Source organism: Leptinotarsa decemlineata, unplaced genomic scaffold, assembly GCF_025532065.1.
Source record: "Leptinotarsa decemlineata unplaced genomic scaffold, Ldec_3_MD MMD2_tig00026347_RagTag_RagTag, whole genome shotgun sequence".
NCBI lineage: Eukaryota > Metazoa > Arthropoda > Insecta > Coleoptera > Chrysomelidae > Leptinotarsa > Leptinotarsa decemlineata.
The window spans coordinates 4,607,621-4,627,597 of NW_027412698.1; the positions used below are offsets into that span (position 1 = coordinate 4,607,621).

General features: G+C 42.2%; 1 long non-coding RNA gene across 2 annotated transcripts; it reads left to right on the forward strand.

Annotated features, from left to right (window-relative positions):
• Positions 1-15,591: 15,591 nt before the first annotated feature.
• On the forward strand, positions 15,592-18,963 carry LOC141486211 (uncharacterized). 2 transcript variants are annotated; one of them, XR_012467705.1, is made up of 4 exons: positions 15,592-15,726; positions 16,646-16,789; positions 16,884-17,089; positions 17,194-18,963. It is a non-coding gene; the product is annotated as an uncharacterized lncRNA (long non-coding RNA). The 2 variants fall into 2 exon arrangements; XR_012467704.1 differs by lacking the exon at positions 15,592-15,726 and having other exon boundaries at positions 16,401-16,789.
• The last annotated feature ends 1,014 nt before the right edge of the window (positions 18,964-19,977 follow it).

Below are 19,977 nucleotides of genomic sequence, written 5' to 3' on the forward strand. Positions count from 1 at the left end.
TCCAGAAAGGAAGAACAGCTTTACAGCTGTGCTCCCAACCCGCAAACATGACAGAGCGATTGTGGAGCGAAACCAAAGAGAGTTGAGAGAACGGGAGCTGATGTGTGCCACAGGCGTTTTCAGTGTACCAAGGATGGGTACTGGAACTGGAAGCGTGACTGGTAGTCGAAGTCGAGTGGACTCAGGTCTGGTCATTCAGCGAGTAGCAGATGTCGGGGGAATCCTGTGTGATGGAAACCCTCGGCCAACGATTCAGCTGGGGGCTGATGCTGGGGGAATCCTGTGTGATGGAAACCCTCAGCCAACGAGATGCAAAGCCGAACCCAGGTGCGCGCAAACCCTGAGGGGTCCCTGCCCGGCCAGCAAGGGGGACGCACAGCAGCAGCAGGCAGAAGTAGTGGCCAGGCAAACCCAGGGAGGTCCCTGCCTCGCCGAAACTACGGACGCACGCAACCAGGCACAGGCAGAGGGTAAGCAAACCAAAGGTGGTCCCTGCTTTCCCGGAGAAGCCGCAGCCGACAACCAGGCGGAAGCAGCGGCCAGGCAAACCAAGGAAGGTCCCTGCCTCGCCCGAGCTGTGAAAGCCAACGGAGAGGTGAAAGCAGTGGCCAGGCAAACCCAGGGAGGTCCCTGCCTCGCCCAGACTGCGGAAGCCGACACAGAGGTGGAAGGGGAGGCCGAGCAAACCCCGAGAGGTCCCTGCTCCGCCAAGACCCCAGAAGCCAACAGCAGATCAATGACAGACCTAGAGGAGTTCATTTTGACAGATCCACTGGGCAGTGGATATCGGCGAAAGCATGCGGAAGCTACCCTGAAGTTCTCGATGAAACCGATCTCGGAAGGTAGTAGCGACACGACTGCGAAGCAGCGCCGACACCAGGCAAGGACAGATGCAGCGATTGCTGAGCCAAACCCGAAGGAGCCGAAGGAGCGGCAGCCGAAGTGCGTTACAGGCACAACCGGTGTATCCAGGAGCGGTACAAAAGCCGGGGGTGTGACTGGTAGTTGTAGCCAAGGGGAGGGACTCTTGGCTGGTTCACAAGGAAGTGGACCTTTGCGGCGAACGCGCACGGAAGCTGGAAACCGTTACCTAATGAAGCCGATCCTGAAAGGCGGCAGCAACGTAATCGGAGACCTGCATCGGAAATTGCCGAGGATAGATGTGAGAATAGGAGATCAGCGGCTCAGAGCACTAGTGGACAGTGGCAGTTCGCTGAACCTTTTACGCCGATCTGCGTTGGCAGACACTCATAGCGTAGAGACTGATCGTGGAACATCCTTTCAACTGGCCTGTGCCGGAGTAGGTTCGTCGAGTACGGGCACGGCTGAGGTCGTGGTACTCATAGAGGGCGTATCCTACGACGTGACGGTGCATGTTGTTGAGGACCTCGTAGAAGATCTACTACTAGGGTGCTCTTGGCTGACAGCGCACGAGGCAATGGTCGACTTCTCGCGGAAGACGATTTATGTTGGCCGGAAGCCTAGGCAAACTATCTTCTGGTCGGAGGCGGGATGCCTACCACCAGAGGAGTACCCAGTTCCTGAGGTGACTCTAGAGCAATTGCCAGAGAGATTGGCAGAAGAGTTTCGAGACCTATTGGAAGAATTTGCAGACGTCTTTTATGAATCGCCACGCCAGCCAATCACGAGAGCCGGAGAGCACCAGATCAGGCTGAGGGATGATACGCCGTTTAAACTGCGCCCGTACAAGGTGAGCGATGGAAAGAAGCTGCTCATTCGAGAGGAAGTGGACAAGATGCTTGCAGCAGGGGTCATCAGTAGGAGCTATTCACCATACCAGAGTCCGGTGGTGATAGTTACGAAGAAGGATGGCACAGCAAGATTTTGCGTAGACTATCGGCGATTGAACAGCCAGACGATTCCAGAAGCATCAGTGTTGCCCGATATCCATGAGACGATTAAAGAGCTAGGGCAGGCGAAAGTGTTCACCAGCCTAGACTTGAAATCGGGATACTGGCAGGTGCCAATGGAAGAACGGTCAAGGCAATACACAGCATTTGCGACTCCCGAGGGAGGCTGTTACATGTTCAATTCGATGCCGTTCGGATTATGCAATGCACCAGGATCGTTCCAACGTCTGATGACGGAAGTATTAGTAGGATACGTGGACCGGTTCGTGAAAGTGTACTTGGATGATGTTATTATTTATTCGGCGACCGAAGAAGAGAACCTGTACCATGTGCGATTGGTATTGGAAAGGTTCAGGGCACATGGACTATGGTGTAGTCCAGCCAAGTGCCACTTCGCTCAAAGAAGACTGGAATACCTAGGACACGTCATTACAGAGGATGAAAACCGGCCGATGGAGAAACATGTTCTGTCCATCAGAGAGTACCCTAGGCCGAAGAATTTAAAGCAATTAAGAGGATTCGTTGGAGTCGTGGGGTGGCTCAGGGAGTTCATACCCAGGCTTGCAGAGCTGGAAGGGGCTCTGACGGACCTCATGCAGACGAAGCGCTTAAAGAACGGCAAGATGCAGTGGACTGCAGCCGCCGAAGAAGCCTTCGTGAAGATTAAAGAAGCTACGTCGGAACCAATGGTGTTAGCCCGTCCAGACATGTCATTGCCATTCACCGTGCAGACAGATGCTTCAGGTGTTGGAATGGCGGCCGTGCTATACCAGGAGGTCGACGGAGTCCGAAAAGTAATCAGCCATGCCAGCGCGAAGCTGAAGGGGGCTGAACTTAACTACCATGTCAACGAAGCAGAATGCTTAGCGATCGTGTGGGCCATTAAGCGTTATAGGCATTACTTGGAGGATAGGCCTTTCACATTAAAGACTGACTCCAAGGTCTAACTTGGCTGGACAAATTCAAAGACAGCAAGGCAAAACTGACTCGCTGGGCCCTGTTACTACAGGAGTATTCATTTACCGTCGTGCACGTTCCGGGGAAAGAGAATCAGCTGGCTGACTACCTTTCGCGAAACCCGAGGGGCGATCATGGCGAGGACTTGGATGCTGATGTAGATCGAATGGGGTTACCTCCGATGAAGGTAGAGCTGCCACCAACACGGGAAGTGTGTAACGTGGAAAGTCCATACGAGGTCGCGTGCAGGACGCAGCGCACGGATGAGGACGTGCAAAGACTGGTAGAGAAACGGACTGAGCTAAACACTAGAGAACCCATGACAAATGCTGAGAAGCAGTTGAGGGAACAGTACAATGTAGAAGATGGAATTCTCTACAGAAGATTACCAGAGCGAGACGTATTATACCTCGCCAAAGACTTGCGAGAAGACATGGTCAGCTATTACCATGAACACCCAACCTCTGGTCACCCTGGACAGGATGAGACGCTGAGAGCGATCCGCCAGCACTACTGGTGGCCTGGACAGGAGGACTATGTTCGGGCTTTCGTGAGGGGATGCTTGGTGTGCCAAATTACCAAATCGAGACGACACGAGACCCATGCGCCGTTGCGACCACGAGCCGTTGAACGACCTTGGCAGTCTATCTCGGTGGACGTGCTTGGACCCTACGCTACCTCTCCCCAAGGTAATCGGTACATGCTAATATGCACAGACCTATTCTCCAAGTGGATTGAAGCGAAAGCGGTAGCAAAGACCGAGACAGTGGACATTGCACGGTTTTTGGATTTGGAGGTAGTGGCACGATGGGGATGCCCAGAGACCCTTATCTCAGATAACGGGCCAGCCTTCGAGAGCTTCGCTATGCAACGTTTCTGTGGAACCAGAAACATTGAACAAATAGCCACCCCTATATACCATCAACAGGCAAACCCTGTTGAAAGAAGAGTACAGGAGGTGAAGAAAGTCTTGAGAGGAAGACTAATAGGACAGCCGGAACAGCAGTGGGAGAGTCATATCCCCACTATGCTGTATTGCTTAAGAAACCGCAAGAATGCGGCGACCGGAGAAACACCGGCGAATATACTGCTAGGTTACACTCCACCCAGACCAGGAGACTGGAGTATACCTAGTCGACGAGGACCCCTACCAGAGCAACTCGCGGCCAGAGCCGAGAGACTCGAAAGGGCGAAGCGTAGGCAGGAAGTCTACCAGAGGAAGCTATTCCCAGATAAAGAAAAGGAACCTCCCAGACGGTATCAAGTCGGAGACGAGGTACTCGTCAGAAACTTCGCGGGAGGCAACTTCACACCGACCCTTACAGGGCCATATAAGGTCATCCGGATCGCAGGACCGGACACCTACGAGATCAAGCGAGGCGGCGTAGACCGACTGGTTCATCTGGACGACATCAGGAGCCATGTCAAGAAGGTCTTGCCAAGACAGCAGGATGTGCGCGTCGAGGAAGAGGACGATGAAGATCCGCCACCGGAAGAGGTGGCCGACCAAGACGCGGCACAGGCGGAAGGACCGCCAACAGAGCCCAAGAGGGACGAAAAATTAGAAAGACTTCGAGGGATGCGGAAAGTGACGCCCAGAGACCCACCGGTACCTCCCTGGAAGCAACCGGATATCGCGATTGATACGCGGGACCCGAAGGTCAAAGAAAAGGTGAAGCGCCTTGACAGGACCGTGAAGGCTAGCCTGCAGCACACCAAGGAGTTGGTGACAGCCGCGAAGGGGCGAACCTGCCATCGGTTTGTCAAGGGCGCGGACACGTCTTCGGCAGAAGATCGTGAACCACCTGGAGGACAAGTAGCAGAGAAAGTCGAGGGGAGAAAACCCCAAGAAACAGACAGGGCGGATTTGCAGGAGGGGCCTGCGAAGAAGTCCGAAGGTCAGCGACGATTCACGGGCGAGCGTCGTGTCGGAGACCGACGAAGATCCCGAGTCATATCGCTCGAACCCGATAGCACGCAACGCGATCAGAGCCAAGCTGCGACGAGGGAAGACCTGCAGAAGGTGTACCCTGCAGCAACGGGGGACGGTGACAGCGATAGTGACGATGAATGCGCTGGACCTAGGGTGATAGTGACCAGAGCCCTGGTACACTAGAACCCTGTGAGCGGAACAAGTACTGTCCTGTTGGGGCCATGGCGGCGTGCCAAGACAGGAACCTTTTTTAAAGGAGGGGGGTGTCGTGAAACAAAACTAGTTTGAAATTTCACGAGCTCCAGTATAAGGACCGCCCACTCAGAATGAACAACACGAAAACGCGGAAAAACATTGGTTTTCCCAAGATATTTCAGCTTAGTTTCGAAAATTAAGTTATGAAATGTCGTTTCCTAAGCGATAGAAAAATCTTTTGCAAGATTACTAGCCTTCGCTAATTTTTAAATAGGGAAAAAGCTGATTTTATGGAAAATGGCTTTTTCAGTCAGCTAGACAGGGAAATCGTGCTTTCTTCAAAGAAGCATCGATAGAGATTCTTAGCAGCTATCGTTTGACACCTCGATCACGTTTCCAGTGCTCGTGGTTCAATTTTTATTAGCATTTGAGTTTGAAAAATGTAAGATTTTCCAAACGCATATTTTTGCAAGAAGGAATAGGAATATCGAGACGCGGCATAAGACTTTTTGTCTTAGGATGCTGAGATCTATATGAAATCAAGGAAAACGAAAATTCAGGTTTTTCGTGATTTTCCGAAGATTTCCGAGTGAGGCCGAAGACTGTTAGATTTCATTTATCGTACAACGCAAATTGAGGAAGCGAAACGAAACATGAAAAGAATGAGACAGAAACAGCGGCATATAGACGTCAATGGAAATTAGCAGAGCGGTATTCCTACTTCAAAGCCCAGCGCCTGCATAAAAACAGGTCGTAAACGCTGGCAAATCCATACGAAATGAGTTTTTTTCGTAGTGGAACTATTGAAAGTAGGTCAGTCAGGATCGCACGGCTTTTGCGATCTCTGGTTGGCTGAAAGTGGCGCGGAAGAGAGCCCGTTTATTTAGGATAAATATGCGGAGTTCCGAGTCACGAGAGTTAGTCGAAGTCAAAGTAGTGAACAAGTAACAACGATTTAAAATATCCGAAGATATTTTAAAAGTCTCAAGTTGCGGTCAGGATTTTTTGAATGAATTCGTGTCTCTGGTTCTTTTCAGAACTAAATAGAGACAAAACACATCATTGGAGTCATCAGGAAGCTGCGGTTAACACTATATAGCCAATTTGGAGGAATTTTTACTGGAATTTGGAATTCTCAGGATCCCTTGGAACCAAATCAGGATATATTAGTGGCTGGATATTTATTAGAGGAATTCCAGGACCGTGGATATTTTGGGAGCTGTTACAACGGATACTGGAGCAGATTATTGGCTAAATATATTATTGTTGCACATAACCATACTTTACGTTTGTCCAGGTTCCTTTTGGCACCCCGCCGAAGGAAAGCAGCCCAAATCCTGCAAAGGAAGAGCAGGTCCCTACTAAAGTTGCTCGGTCTCACCCACCCGATCACCTTGCGGTGTTAAAGATCGAGGTGTTTAGAGATTAAACTCGAGAGGGTCAAGACATCATTAGTTACGCCCTTCGGGCGAACGACTCAACTTAACCGTTGGGACCTTTCCAGGACTTCGATACCTTTCCACCTAATCCTGCGAGCGGCCCTCATCCTAGGGTGCTGTTCAACCGTTAGGCTCCTTGTTCCTACATCACTAGCTCAGTTCACCCTGTAGGCCTTGGTTAGGAAAGTAGCTTTCGCGAACCAAGGGTGAACTTAAAAACATAGATTTCCGTGAATCCTACCCTCTGACTATTTCCTCGTCAGAGTCATATTAGGGACTTTTGAAATCGAAATGCAGACTAGGGCAAGACAAGCGCGAGCGCAACTTGCCGAAAATACACCAATGCTAAACCGCGAGACCACAAGTTTCGGTCAACCCAGTTCCTTGTCAGACACGCTTAGCCGCCTGAGTGCGACTTCTACAAGCAGACGCGGAATCCCCCAGGAATCTGTTTTTGAAGGAAACAGTATTCCACGAACTCCGGTAGAGTGGGCCAGTCTGAGGTCTCACTCTACACAACGCACACTTTTCGCACACGAGGACACCAGTGCCTCCCCCGTGGTCGCAGAGCGACAAACCCTGAGCATTGGTGGTTTTTCCGCAAGTCGAGTAGCTAGAGAACTCGACATGTCACAAAGGACAGAGTCCTCAAATCGCGATAAAACCCCGCGAAATAGTGAAACAGTATTAAACCGTTTCAGGGCATTAAACACGCCGAACACCCTTCGAATGGATCAAGAAACATTCGCAAGAGAACGACGGGAAATGCAACTCCGAGAAAATGGACATCGTCTCCGAGGAGAGGTGTTCACCAGGACCGGGAGCCCGCACCAGGCCAGCCTTCGTCAACTGCTCGAGATGCGAGCCGAGTTGACAACGCCAAGAACGGCCTCCCATCGAAAACATCCACAAAGCGAACCCCAATTAGGGCCTAGCAGGATGATAAATATGGAAACGCAATCTCCTATGTTGAGATCGGCTCCGAAAACGAGCCAACAGCGTTTTTCATCGGAACCGCAACAACCGGAACAAAACGAGATTTTTAACCGGCGGCAACAACCGGCAGGTTGTCTGCCTCTAGATTTGAGAGTTTTCCCCGAACGACAGGTTTTGAGCGGAAATATTGAGGCGGTGATACCTACGATTGTAGTGGAATCACCAAGGGTGAGATTTCACAGGGTGTACAGCCATCCTGTGACAACCGTAACCCGAGAAATGTCGAAGCCATTGTCAACCCCGACAAGGGAATCATGCTACGGACAGCGTTTCCAAAGCAAAGAAGGCTTTGGAGATGCTGGCCACCAGGAACACGAACGAAGCGTCGAAGCAAGGGTCGTCCGACGCCAGGCGTCGCGATGCCCCCAGGGGGAAGCATTTAGCGATCCCTGGGACGAGTGGGGTGCGTTGCGCACAGGAGCGCCTCGCACTTCGAACGAGCTGGATACTGACGACCCAGCGGAAGCGCTGGGGGGTGGAGGAATGCCAGGGGGTCACCCTGAAGCCGGGAGAGGCTTGGGGGTGGCTTCATGGCGGGGTCAGTACCTCCACACCAATGTGGAAGAGCAAGCTGAAGCAACACAACCTCCCGTTGCACCCAGGCGAGAACTGAGTCCTGAAATCCCAGGGACTCAGGTCTGGGAGGCCAGCCGGCCGCAGCAACGAGAAGGGGTAAATCTAATGCACGGGGGCGGAGTCGTGGGACACGCCCCCCGAGGCGTCATTACCGCCGACCGCTTTTACCCCCCCGGAGGACACTTTGTCCTCCAAAACGGTTTGGGTTTGGAGGACGGGTGGGGTGCTCGTAGTCCAGCCGGGTGCGCTGGACGTCACCTTCCCATGCTCCATGCACCTCGGTATAGGCGGAGGCGTGCCTAGCTACACCGACCCCACCGATTACCTCGGTCACCGTTTCACCACGTCGAGACGACCGGCAGGCCTCCCAGACCTGAGCCCCAGGGATTTCGGGACTCAGCTTCTATCTGAGCTCGACGGGAGGCTGGTTCGTTGCGTCGACTAGCTCATTGTAGGCTTCTATCTGTGTGAGCAACCTCGCCCGCCATGAAGGCATCCCCAAGGCCCAGCTGCCTTCAGGATGCCCCCCTGGCATTCCACCTCCCCCTAGCACTTCCGCTAGGGCCTCAGTTGCACCTTCACGAGAGATGTAAGGCGCTCCTGTGTGCCGAACATCTCCCTCCCAGGAACCGCTAAGGGTTCTGACCTGGGGGCGTCGCGACGCCTGGCGTCGGACGACCTGTCCTGCTGCTCCGTTTCCGCGTTTTACGCCCGCCGGCGACCCGTCGAAGACACATCCCGCGTCGGAGTACCCATCTCCCAGGTACTCGTCCCTGATGATATCCTCTTCGCTTCCGAAACACCCTGTGTTTTGGACAGCCTTTCTGCGTTTAACGCCCGCCGGCGATTCCTCTTCATTCCCGAAATACTCTGCATTTCCGGAAACATTTCTGCGTTTAACGCCCGCCGGCGACTCCTCTTCATCCCCGAAATACTCCGTATTTCGGAAAACGTTTCTGCGTTTTACGCCCGCCGGCGATTCCTCTCTGAAGATTCCCCCGTTGCACTCGAAACGTTCCTCGTCTCGAGTGTGTCGGCTGCTCCTGCATGAACTCGTAGCTGAAGTCGACAATGGCCTTGTAAATTCGAAATTCATCAGTGGTACAGGATGGCTGTACACCCTGTACATGTTCACTTTAGGTGTCTCTACATATGTAGCTAACACCTCTTGTTGTCTGAAATTATTGTGATTCTCAGACAGAATTGTCCTTTCTAGAGGGATTCTATCCTCCATCTTTTTCATCGCCACCGATCTTGGTATAGCGGGATTTCTTGCTGCTTTCATCATTGCGCGGAGCCCTAACTGGGGCGCGCTTTGTGTTTGCGAAGTTTTCCCTTATTGGGACGCTTCTCGGAAAACATCTCCTGATGTTCCCTAGCAAAAGTTTCGTTGTCCATCCTCCTCGTGTTTGGGGTATTTAATGCCCTAAACCGATTTAAAACAATTTGACTGCACGATAATTTATCGCGATTTGAGGACTGAGTCCTTTGAGACATTTCGTTTTCTCTAACTAATCGACTTGCAATGGAGCCGAAAGTGCCACGGTTTTGTCGCTCTGCGACCACGGAAGAGGTACTAGTGTCCTCATTGACAGATGTGTTTCGGATAGCATGAGACATCCTCAGACTAGATGTCTCAGCTGGAGTTCTTGGAATACTGCGTCCCGCGAACACAGACTACATGGGGATTTCTCGTTGCTCTGTAGAAGTCGCACAAGGGCGACTAAAATTGTCTGAATTAGGAATATCTTGGTCGAAAGGGTTGACCACGCGATTTTGCACTGTCGTATCCCTTGCAAGTTGCGCTCGCGCTTGTTGTGCCCTAGTCTGCATTTCGTGTTTCAAAAATCCCTACAAAGACTCTGACTTGGAGATAGGCAGAGGGGAGGATTCACAGAAAGCTAAGACTTTAAGTTCACTCTTGGTTCGCGAAACTAATTTCCTAACCAAGACCTACAGAGTGAACTGAGCTAATAAGTAAGGATCACGAAGCCTAACTGGTGAACCGCACCCTAGGATGAGGGCCGTCCGCAGGAAATGTGGAAAAAAGGTTTCGAAGTCCTGGAAGGTCCCAACGGTAACGTTGAGTCGACAGCCCAGATGCTAGTCTAATGATGGCTTGACTCCCCCGAGTTTAATCTCTAAACACCTCGATCGTTTAACACCGCTAGGTGATCGGGTGGAATGAGACCGGGCAACTTTAGTGGAGACCTACTCTTCCTTCGTAGGATTTTGGACAGCTTCCCCTGGCGTGCCGTAAGGAACCGCAACTCTGAAACGAAAAAAAATTCCGCCAGCAATCCGCCCTGACCTGAGTCCACTTGACTCCGGGAAGCCGCTACTCCTAGTCTGCTCCAGACAAGTCCAACACTGCGACTGTACACGAAGGAAACCTCTGAAACGACTTCTAGAAAAATCCTCCTGCAAATCCCTATCCGAAAATTATCTCTATTGAGTCCTAAGAAGGACTAGAGATCGAATTCTTTTGAAGTCTCTATCAAATCGGTAAAATCCTTCAAGAAAATCCTCGACGTCCAATTGACTTTCCTGGTACTCCCGAACTAAGTCCAATTGACTTTCTGGTCCAATACTCAAGTGTCTCTATTCAGTTCTGAAAAGAACCATAGACTGCGAATTCATTTATTTGAAAACCTCCTGAAAACCGGAAAAGTATTTCTCTATTTGGATCTGAAAAGATCCAGAGAAATTATACGAATTCTATTTGATCCTGTCACCTGAAAATCGGAAAAAATATTATCGAATTCCCTTAGTTCTAAAAAGAACTAGAAAAACCAACGAATTCTCTTAGTTCTAAAAAGAACTACAAAATCTCGATGAATCCTTTGAAATATCCACGAAGAATATCCAACAATCCAATCGTAGTAATCGCTTTCAAATGCTAGCCAAGGAATATCTCAATCGCCAGTAAAATCTCGTAAAGTAGAAGTCTTTCCAAATATCGATATTACGTATTCTCAATCTGAAAAGTATCTGAACGAAGAATGTAAAACTCTGCATATTTATATGTTTGTGGACGAGCTCCAATCGGCCAATCATATCTCTCAAAAAATCACATCCACTTCGATCGACTAAAAAATCAATAATCACGCCATGCCCACCAGCCAATCAAAACCCGGGCCGGTGACCTGATTTTGCCCGGGGGCGAAACCGTTGCGAACAAACAACTGCCTAACGGAAAGTTTAACGGAAATTTGCGATTTTCCAACTTTTTCCCCGAAAAATTTCAACTTCATATTCGAATAGTATTCAACAATCCGAAACGAAATTACTGATGAAATTTTTTTGATATCTCTATTCCTTATGGCTGTAAACTGCATTTGAAAGTACAAAGTGCGAGATTTGGTCGAAGCTATCGAGACTTGATTCCTCCGATACTTCTAATTCCAAATCCGACAAAAATCTAAATAAAATCTGAACCAGTCACGCTACAGAAATCGTTCTGTAGCGAAAGCTAATTAAAAGTTCTGTCGATGTCTCTTAGAAGAAAACATGATTTCCCTATCTAGCTGAGTGAAAACGGCATTTTCCTGAAACTGACCGTTTTCGCCTAATATAAAATAAACGAAAGCCATTCATCTTGCAAAAGATTTCCTGACACTCAGGAGATGATATTTCAATGCTAAGTAACCGTACTGAGCTGAAAATATCATAAAAACATAATTTCCATTTTTCCAAGTTTTCCCCAGAGTGTGCGGAGCTTGCACTGAGGCTCGGGAAACAAAGCAAATAGTTTTGTTTCACGACAACTTAGAATTATTTTTCTACTGATTTCATTCGCGTTTAAACAGTTTAATATTGGTTTTATTTTTCCGATTTTTGTTGTAATGTCTTAAAGTAATTATTCTTTTACTAATAAGACAGTTTTTCTATCTTTTCATATTTCGATTCCTTGGGTATTGACGACATGCGGGTGCATTTGTTGCTGAAATGCTTGTTGTTCAGTGTGTGAATAATGAGAATTAGTAGATGTGGAAGGTCTGCTGCCAAACTGCTGGTGCATTTGTTGCTGGAATGGAAGGTGGGCTAATCTTTCACGATTAATAAGATCCTGAATTTGTCCTTGCAAAATAATAACACTTCTCAGAGGAAGTTCTCGTAGTTGTCCTGAAATATGTTTTGCAAAGGCATCATATTGATCATCGGGTTTATTCTCACTTTTGTTGACTATTTCTTTCAGGGACTCTATTGCTTTATCAACGCCAGAACCAGATGTAAGATTTCTAAAACTCTTATTGCGTTTTGGAGCTTGGGATGTGATTGATGGTTCACTACGTTTCAAAGACTGAGGTGTAGATGGTGTTGGTGACTTTGGTGGGATGGTTTCTTCGGCGTCAGTTCCGGCAGTTTCGTGGTCCTGGAATAGAAAAATGTGCTTGTGAATGAATATATAGAAAAACCAGAAATTCCAGTTCTATTATATGTGGAATCATCCTTAAAATTATAAGAATGTAATTTCTGGACACCCTGTACATTTAAATGTTTTTATTGAAAACTGTACTGAAACAATGCTAGTGATTTTGTATTGTTTTTTACAGGTACCTTCAACAGAAAAAGAATGGAAAGTTATTGAGTCAGGGTTTTCTACACAGTGAATGATGATGCAGTATGGTTTGATGCAAAATGTGGTTGGACATCAAAGTGAATGGCAAAACTATATTATTGAAGTTTTATTGATAAAAACATTCAAAAATACCGAAAGAGTTGAAATTTGCTCGTTTTTCTTTCTGAACGGGAATAGAGAACCGATGCTTTTATATAAGTTTTTAGTCAGGGTCAAAGGGATTCCACATATGTATAAGTATTGTAAAACAATAAGAAATCTGTACACTTATTGGTTAGATGCAGAAAATGGTTTCGCCAGGAGTAAGAATCATTTCAGTAGATGCAATTTACATCACATTTATGAAGATCTAGATGGGGATCCAAGAAAAACATAAATAAAATTTTTATACACATTTGCCGATAAATAAGACATAACTATAATATATATTATTCATTTCAGTCATTTAAATTATTTATCTAGTTCTAGTTGGAGTGTCAGCAGCAACAATACTTTGCACCAATTGCAATGAAGAGTGAAAATTGAATTGAGATACTCTACTACACAGATGCAACAAAAAAAAAACGGAAAATCGACGAAAACGATTATCAAGTTCCGGAAAATATCGTTTGAATATATATTCTCCTAGATAAGTGGTGAAATGTTTTTTCTTGCAACCAAATCTTGGGATGTTATTTCGGACTTCCACATTCTCTCAACGGATTGTGTATTGGCACCTAATATATATATATATATATATATATAATATATAATATATATATATATATATATATATATATATATATATATAAATTGTTTTAATTAATTTTTTATATTAATAAATGGGTTCTGAATTTACTTGTTATATTTTTTATTATTATTATATGTTTACTAAAATTTTGATAACCTGTACTTCAGGTGATACCCTATCCTAAAGGAAACTTCCTACCTTGTCTAGCTCAGCTCAGTCGGATTTAAACAGCATGCAGCGCCCTCTCTCTCCACAGGTAGAGTTCTTGGACAGGTCTTTGATGTTTATCAAAATTTATTGTGCCAAATGAAATTTCAAAATGCTAAATAAATATAATGTAAAATTTGAAAAAAAAACAGCATTGATATTAATCACCTTATCGCTAAGGTGCGAAACTTAACTTAATCTAAAATGAGTACAGATTACCACTCTATGGTAATGTTTGTTCTATGATTTCTTACCTTTATCATAGAATGACAGTTTTCTGTTTGTGAATAAACAGTGAATGACTGGAAAGTGACAAATATTGATTTATCGACAAAAACAATTTTCACAATGTTATGATTTGTAAATTAATGTTCGAAATGGTGAAATAATGTTTATTGAGTTTGTGATCACTGAATGATGAAAAAGTCTCTCCTGCCTCCTTATATCAGCAACATGTTTTGGAATGGTATATAGGTTTTATTTTACCTTAATATGATCTAGAAGCTGTGACTGGTCTAGTTGGAATTTCTAAAACTGGATATCCTGGTAAGTTTCAATTAGCTGCTTGTTCTCACTGGAAAAATTGACATTTATTTAAATTAATCTTAAGTCCTGCTTCGTCTAATAATTGTAAAATTTTATTTAAGTGTTCTTTATGTGTTATTTTATCTTTTGAATATATTAGTATATCATCTATGTAATGTAGTGCAAAGTCTTCATATTTATCCAATATTTTATGTAAAGCTCTTTCTAATGCCAAATATTGTTTCAATATTTAGTGGAGATTCATATTGAGGAATTGTAATTTTATTTAATTCTCTTGCATCGAGACATAATCTTAATTCTCCATTTTTTTTACAACTACTACTATTGGATTGATATAATTACTGGTACTTCTTTCAATTATCCCATTATTCAACATTTCACTTGCTGTCACTTGCTGTCGATATTTATATGGAATTGGATAGTTTTTTGATTTGAATTTATCCACATTGTTAACCTCAATACTATGTATGTACTCTCTTGCAACTCTCGATTCATTCATTATTGATTTATTATATTTTCTTAATAATTCTTCTACATATTCTTCATATTCAATATCACATATATATTTCATATTATTATCCTCAATATCACATTCATCACTTTCATGCATCCTTCCCATATATAGTATTTTCTTGTTAAACTCATCCTGATCTTTATTCACAAATTCTATCCATTTCCCATCTAATTCAATATTTAATTTCTCATAATCAATTTTAGCTTTTAATTTTTCAAGTTGATCTGTACCAATAATTATGTCAAATTCCATCTGTTTGACAATTAATAGTTGTAAGTTTATGTTCTCATTCTGAATATCCACTTTTATATCAATGGATTGATTTGTTTCTGTTAATTCCTTCCCATTTACTCCCACTAATGTGGTTTTTGGCATTCTTAAAATTTTATTTTGTAATTCTATATTTTCTAGTAAATTTTCTTTAATCAAAGATGCTTCTGAACCTGTATCTATTAGTATATCAATTTCTTTATTCCCAATTTTCCCTTTTAAAATTATTAGTCCTAACATTTGTTCCTCATTAAAATTATCCAGTTTTATGAATTCTATAGGGTGTTCGTAGTTGTGTGTTGCTTGCTCATTCCTTGGTCTTATACTAAATTTTGTTCGTTTGGATTAAAATTTGGTCTTTCTTGGCTCTGCTCATTATTGCTTGCTCTTTCCTCACTGTTAGACCTTCTTTGATAATTTACCCTTCTTTCTCTTTCATTTCCCGGTAAAGAATTTCTTCTAAAGTGTCCTCTTTCATTTTGATTATAATGTCTATCTCTATTATTATTTCCTTGATTATTGTAGTTTCTATTGTTATTAGCCCATCTATTTTCCCTATTATTATTATTATTGTATTCATAATTTCTATTATTATTATTTCTTTGAGGGTAGTTATTATAATTTCTGTTATTAAAGTTTGCATTATTATTTATTGGTCTATTATTTTGTTGTGGGAATCTTCTTTGAGAATTATTATTATTATATCTGTTATTATTAGTTCTATTATTAAAATTTTGGTTATTATTGTTCTGATTATTATATCGATTTGTATTGTTATTCCTATATGCAATCATGGATTGTGACATTTGAGCTTCAGTGGAAACAAACTGATTGAGGAAAGATTATTTGTTGTTAATATATGTGCGTAACCATTATACTGAAAACAAACGATAAGAAATTTCTACTTAAGGTAAGGTATCTAATCTGTACTTCAAATGAACAACTTATGAGCTAATTAGGTTTTGTCAAAATTCCAATGAACAGTACTTATATCATAACAATATATATATATATATATATATATATATATATATATATATATATATATATATATATATATATATTCGATAAAATAAATTAACAGGGTCTCTCAGTCAAAAAATCAGAAATCAAACTCTATTTTACCTAGCCAAGCTTTCGCTTCTAATGGGAAGCTTCTATAATTTAATGAGTTGTGAATATTTTCACCATTGAATAACATCACAAATCATACTTACAGTAAAAATGAGCGAAAAACAATAAATTGAACATATAAATTAACGAGAAAGTTATACATCTATTGGATTTTTTGTGGGTTTGACAAATGTCATACCTTCACATAAATATCATTTTCCAATGGGTATGATGATTTCATAATTTTTGACTCATGTTTTTGATGTAGTTTCAGTGAGTTACTGTATATACTTTAGAGTCAAAAATTATGAAATCATCATACTCATTGGAAAATGACATTTATGTGAAGGTATGACATTTGTCAAACCCAGAAAAAATCCTATACATGTATAACTTTCTCGTCAATTCATATGTTCAATTTATTGTTTTTCGCTCATTTTTACTGTAAGTATGATTTGTAATAATATTCAATAGAGAGTTATCGCCACTCCTCTGAAAAATACGGTAACGTTATTTTGACATCCAATACGGTATTACGGTATGATGAAAAAAAGAGAGTTATCGCAATATGCGATAACTTTGGGAATACGTAAAAATGATGACTGACTTATGGCATATGTCATGTCACAATCATAACATAACCCCCATTAGTTTATTTTAACCTGGACGTTTTAACTTCATGCAATAAAACCAAAGTTAATATCAAATTTTGGTAGATCATGGAAGGTTTGATTTGAACGAATTAGTTCCTGCTGAAGTAAAAAATAACTTCCGTTTCGACAAAGACAATATAATTCGTTTAGCAAGAGCTCTTGGCCTACCTAATGAAATAGTTACCCAACAAAGGCATCGTATTTCTGGTGAGTAAAAAAACTATCTTATTTATTTGAATAAACTTATGCTCTTATATTTCATTAGAGTTGGTGATATTTCCAATGATCTTGTTAATTTCAGGGCTACATGGACTTTGTATTTTGTTGCGAAGATTAGCATATCCTAATCGGTTATGTGATTTGGAGCCATTGTTTGGATAATCTGCACAATCATTATCGCAGATTGCAAATAAAGTAGCAGATATAATATACCAAAATCATGGCCATTTAATTGAAAATTCACAGAATTTACCGTGGTTGAATCTAGACAAGTTAAGGTACTCACATGTAAGTTTTCTAGAAAATTCTTGGCATTTGTAAAATTCTTGTAAAGCTTATTAATTCTGAATGTTGCTTAAAATAGCATTTTTAACAAATATCTCTCATTTTAGGTAGTATTTGCCAAAGATGCTTCCTTAAATAACTGCTGGGGATTTATTGATGGCACAACACGAGTCATTTGCAGACTTACAGAAGAACAAGAAAATTATTATTCTGGACACAAACGGTATCATTGTGTAAAATATCAATCTTTGTTGAGTCCTGATGGATTGATATTGAGCCTGAAAGGTGCATATCCAGGTCGAAGACATGATGCAGGTATTTTTCGTATCTCCCATTTGTACGATGAATTGGACATAGTTGCAAGATTTCCAAATGAAGAAAATTTTGTTTTATATAGTGATCTAGCATATGGTATAAGAGATCTGTTGATATGTCCTTACGGAAACCAGCACTTAACTCCACAATAACAGGAGTTTAATAGAAGCATGAGTGCAGTTAGACAAGCTGTAGAATGGGGTTTTCAGAAAGTTACTGCAGAATTTGCTTTCTTAGATTCCAAGAAAAATCAGAAACTTCTTGTTCAAGACATAGAACAACTTTTATAAAGTGGCTGTACTGTTAACAAATTGCCATACTTCCCTATATGGCAGTCAGACGAGTCAATATTTTAATGTGGTACCTCCAAATTTAGAAGAATACTTGGGAGATTAACAGCGTAACTACCAGACTAGTGTATATGTAAAATATAAACAGTGAACACTAAATGTTGGGCATTTTTATTTACAATAACCTACTTTAAAAAGGATTATTTAAGCTAACTTAAAAATAAAAACCTGTACAACTAAAATCTATATTTAAATAAACCTACACTACACTAACTTAGAGGTATTACTCAATGTTACAAACTGCTGCAATAGTTGCGTTTGCACTTCAATCATTTCAATTAATTGTTTTCTTTCCTCTTTGTCTTGTAGAAACTTTTCTTGTTTTATTTTCCTGTTTTCTGCTTTTTCCAATTTTTCTGCTTCAAACTTCTCTCTTTCTAGTATGTGTTTTTTTCTTCTAAATCTAATTGCCTTTCTTTTAACGCCAGTTCCTTCTTTCTAACGGCAATTTCCCAATACTGTTTTTTTTTCCAATAATCCAACGCGTTTTTTTCATGGGTGGATTACATTTTCCACCCTAAAAGAGAGCTTCTGACTGAGAACCGCATGGTTCTGGGTTGGAACCCCAGTCAAGGTAAGAATTTTTTCCAGTTATTAAATTAATTTAGAGAGCCACAGAGGGTTTTCTGCCCGACCATTCACTGTTGGGTTCTAATTAACAGTGCTGTTCCTAAAGTGCTACATGGAAACAGTAACAAAGTCTACCCAAAACACGAGGCAAATTGCCATAGATGCCGCAGCCATTGACATAAAAAAAAGTAATGAATACCAAGTAATTACAATTCAAATATACAAACAACATTAAATACATTAATGAAGCACACAAAATGATGAAATTTATAAAACCGTTTTCAACTAGCCCCAATTGTACTAAGTATTTACACAAAATAATTATTTGAATATTACTTACTCAAAATCTTTCGTTTCACGTTTGGGGTATGTGTGGTCACTGAATCACGTTCTTCAATCAGACATTGTAAATCCACATCTGCTGTAATTTCTTCAGCATTTGATATGAATGAAAATATATTTTAAATTTGACAAAATGTAATGTAACAAAATATATTTTCACCATGCAACTCCCGTTTTAGATAAAAAAAGTAAAAATATACCTACCATAATCATGATCTGAATTAACTATTTTATTTTCTTTATTTATAATGTGGGACTTCATTGCTAAATATCTGGCTTCTTTTCCTTTTTTTGCCAATATGGCCAATAATTGTTTTTCATTTTTTTCTTCGACGTAACCATTTCATTTTTGGCAATATCGCTTATTTCCTGTAGAAGTTGATCCAATTCCGAATAAACTTCTTCCATCCCAGATCTAAAAATACAATTTTTATTAGGTAATAACAGTAATGAAGTAATTGCATGATACTTACTTGGATCTGTTAATTTTATCCTTTTTTACATATTGTAATATGAGCATATTCAAGTGTTCATTTAGTGCTCGTATTGTAAAATTTTTTGTGGTCAAGATATTAACATCATTTTGGATTGTTTCCCATCTTACAGCATCCTCATAGGGATTCTGACTTAATACTTCTCCAGCTAATATATCATTTTCATATGTAAATCTTAACCGACTTTTGTTTTGTGCCATCTTATTACACTCAGTATAAAATATCCGGAATACCAGAGAGAAAGTCACTGTATACAGTTTATTCTTGAAATTTTCTATTTCTTTTTCTTTCCGATTCGGTACAAATGACATGCGGAAATATCCGAAGAGTCACGATCATAATACGGTAACCTTACGGTATTCTTTCAAAATACCGTAATATGGTATTTGCCTTCAACGCTATTTCTAAAATACAGCAACCTGCGCAAGCGTAGATGTCAAAATAACGTTACCGTATTTTTCAGAGGAGTGGCGATAACTCTCTAATGGCGAAAATATTCACAACTCATTAAATTATAGGCCCTAAAGAAGCTTCCCGTTAGAAGCGAAAGCTTGGCTAAGGAAAACAGAGTTTGATTTCTGATTTTTTGACTGAGACACTCTGTTAATCTATTTTACCGTACATTTCTCTAGCCGCGTAGAGGAGCCAATGTCAAAAAATGTGCCGGAGTTAAAGCCTCTGGAGTAGTTGGATCCGCTGATAACTGGCACAAAGTCCGTGAATTTAAAAGTGCTTCAATTTCCGTCAACAATGTTGAAAATTATTCGTAGGTTAGTAATTGGTCTCCGATGACCCGGTATATGTGATTTTTGACGGCCTT